The sequence below is a fragment of the Nematolebias whitei genome, chromosome 10 (assembly GCF_014905685.2).
Source record: "Nematolebias whitei isolate Nwh7 chromosome 10, NemWhi1, whole genome shotgun sequence".
Lineage (NCBI taxonomy): Eukaryota > Metazoa > Chordata > Actinopteri > Cyprinodontiformes > Rivulidae > Nematolebias > Nematolebias whitei.
In genome coordinates this window covers 42,568,574-42,571,773 of record NC_056507.1, presented here as the reverse complement: position 1 = coordinate 42,571,773, position 3,200 = coordinate 42,568,574, and positions in this window count along the sequence as shown.

Here is a 3,200-nt window from a genome sequence, read left to right as displayed (position 1 = left end):
CCCTCATTAGTTCTATTAGTGCCACCCGTGTCTCGTCCCAGCTGTTTGTTATCACGTCTCGTCTTGTCCCTGTATATAAGCCATCTGTTCTGTCTTGTTAATTGTCATACTCGTTGGGTCTCCTGTGTTCCCCCCTGAGTCTTCCTAGTTCCTCGAGTCTCCCGTGTCTCCTGAGTCCTCCTGAGTTTCCCGTGCTCTCTCCCTGTTCATGTAAGTTTTGCTGCCCCGTCAGCTTGTTATTTTGTATCTTGATTTATCATTAAAATCCTATTTTTGTATTCTGCCGAGTTGAGTCCCTGTTCTGCACTCTGGGTTCGCTCCCTGACCACAAATCCTAACATTACGACGCGACCAGACTAGAACCCAGCGGGCAGGGTCTCTCTCGGCAAACTCACCTTTTTTCTTTTTTCCTCCTTGAGCCATGATGGACGAGCTCCACTCCGTCTCTGTCCTTCTGCCGTCCCACTGCCGCCGTAGTGGCAGAAGACGGTTCCGGAGGCAGTCCGCGGCGACCGGCCTGATCTCGTCGGCTGAGCAGAACTTTAGAGCTGGTTCCTGTGTTTCTGTGGGAGCGGGGTCCGCCGCCTCACCTCCCAGGTTTCCGGTGGGGGCGAGATCCAGCGTCCTGCGGGAGCTCCGGTCCACTCCTGTTCGGTTCGGTGAGTCCGGTCCAGTTGAAGTCACAGGGGCGGGTTCCGTCGTCTCACCTTCCAGGTTCCTGGTGGGGGCGGAATCCGGCCTCTCACCTCCACTCTGCGCCGCGGCTGTTCGACCCAGCCTGGCCGTACCTCCAGAGCATATTCCTAGTGACTCCGTGGGGGCGTGTTCCGCCGCCTCACCTTCCAGCTTTCTGGTGGGGGCGGCACCCGTCACCACACCCACACATAAAGACATTCCCTTTTTTCACTCCTTTTTACCTGAGGAGATTTCTCAAATTAATCAGACCCTATTAGAATTATTTAATTCTGCTAAAGCTAACCCGTCATCCTTTGATCTCGTTTTGTCCCAGATGGAGGGTTTTTACTTTCTATCCCTGGTCTTTCTTTGCTCCCCGAGTATGATTTTTTATTATCTAAGATAGAGACTTTTAAGACCCCTGTCACTGCCATCCCTGAGGTGGATCCTCACCTCTCCTGTTCCGAGGGGGTTCTGGCGAATGCTCCTCACCTCTCCTGTTCCGAGGGGGTTCCGGCGAACGCTCCTCACCTCTCCTGTTCCGAGGGGGTTCCGACGAACACTCCTCAGCTCTCCTGTTCCGAGGGGGTTCCGGCGAACGCTCCTCAGCTCTCCTGTTCCGAGGGGGTTCCAGCAGACGCTCCTCATCTCTCCTGTTCCGAGGTGGTCCCGGCAGACGCTCCTCGTCTCTCCTGTTCCGAGGTGGTCCCGGCAGACGCTCCTCATCTCTCCTGTTCCGAGGGGGTTCCGGCAGACGTTCCTCATCTCTCCTGTTCCAAGGGGGTTCCGGCAGACGCTCCTCATCTCGCTTGTTCCGAGGGGGTTCCGGCAGACGCTCCTCATCTCTCCTGTTCCGAGGGGCTCCCGGCAGACGCTCCTCATCTCTCCTGTTCCGAGGGGGTTCCGGCAGACGCTCCTCATCTCTCCTGTTCCGAGGGGGTTCCGGCAGACGCTCCTCGTCTCTCCTGTTCCGAGGGGGTTCCGGCAGACGCTCCTCATCTCTCCTGTTCCGAGGGGGTTCCGGCGAACGCTCCTCAGCTCTCCTGTTCCGAGGGGGTTCCGGGTAACGCTCCTCAGCTCTCCTGTTTCGAGGGGGTTCCAGGTAATGCTCCTCAGCTCTCCTGTTCCGAGGGGGGTTCCGGCTAACGCTCTTCAGCTCTCTTGTTCCGAGGGCGTTCCGGCTAACGCTCCTCAGCTCTCCTGTTCCGAGGGGGTTCTGGCTAATGCTCCTCAGCTCTCCTGTTCCAAGGGGGTTCCGACTAACGCTCCTCAGCTCTCCTGTTCCGAGGGGGTTCTGGCTAACGCTCCTCAGCTCCCCTGTTCCGAGGGGGGTTCCGGCTAACGCTCCTCAGCTCTCCTGTTCCGAGGGGGTTTCGGCAGATGCTCCTCATCTCTCCTGTTCCGAGGGGGTTCCGGCAGACTCTCCTCAGCTCTCCTGCTCCGTTCCTGCTGCAGCAGAGGGCTCCGTTCCTGCCGCCGCCACAGAGGGCTCCGTTCTTGCTGCCGCCGCCGCCGCAGAGGTCTCCGTTCCTGCCGCCGCAGAGGGCTCCGTTCCTGCCGCAGAAGACTCCGTTCCTGCCGCAGAGGGTTCCGTTCCAGCCGCAGAAGACTCTGTTCCTGCCGCAGAGGGTTCCGTTCCAGTTTCCGTTCCTGCCGCAGAAGACTCCGTTCCTGCCGCAGAGGTTTCCATTCCAGTTTCCGTTCCTGCCGCAGAAGACTCTGTTCCTGCCACAGAGGGTTCTGTTCCAGTTTCCGTTCCTACTGCAGAAGACTCCGTTCCTGCCGCAGAGGGTTCCGTTCCAGTTTCCGTTCCCACTGCAGAAGACCGTTCCTGCCGCAGAGGGTTCCGTTCCAGTTTCTGTTCCTGCCACAGAAGACACCGTTCCTGCAGCAGAGGGTTCCGTTCCAGTCCCAGTTCCTGTTGCAGTAGTTCCAGTTCCTGCTGCAGAAGTTCCGTCTGCTGCAGAGCTCCAGGCCTCTCCGCCGCCTGCTGCAGAGCTCCAGGCCTCTCCGCCGCCTGCTGCAGAGCTCCAGGCCTCTCCGCCGCCTGCTGCAGAGCTCCAGGCCTTCACGACAACAGCAGCAACTCCCCAGGCCTCCACGACAGCAGCAGCAACTCCCCAGGCCTCCACGACAGCAACAGCAACTCCCCAGGCCTCCACGACAGCAGCAGCAACTCCCCAGGCCTCCACGACAGCAGTAGCAACTCCCCAGGCCTCCACGACAGCAGCAGCAACTCTCCAGGCCTCCACGACAGCAGCAGCAAATCCCCAGGCCTCCACGACAGCAGCAGCAGCTCCCCAGGCCTCCACGAGAGCTGCAGCAACTCCCCAGGCCTCCATGACAGCAGCTTTAACCTCCAAGGTCCCCTCGTTTCCTGCTGTAACCTCCAAGGTTCCCTCGTCGCCTGCTGCAACCTCCAAGGTCCCCTCGCCGTCTGCTGCAACCTCCAAGGTCCCCTCGCCGTCTGTTGCAGCTCTCTAGGCTCCCACGCCGTCTGCTGCAGCTCTCCAGGCTCCCACGCC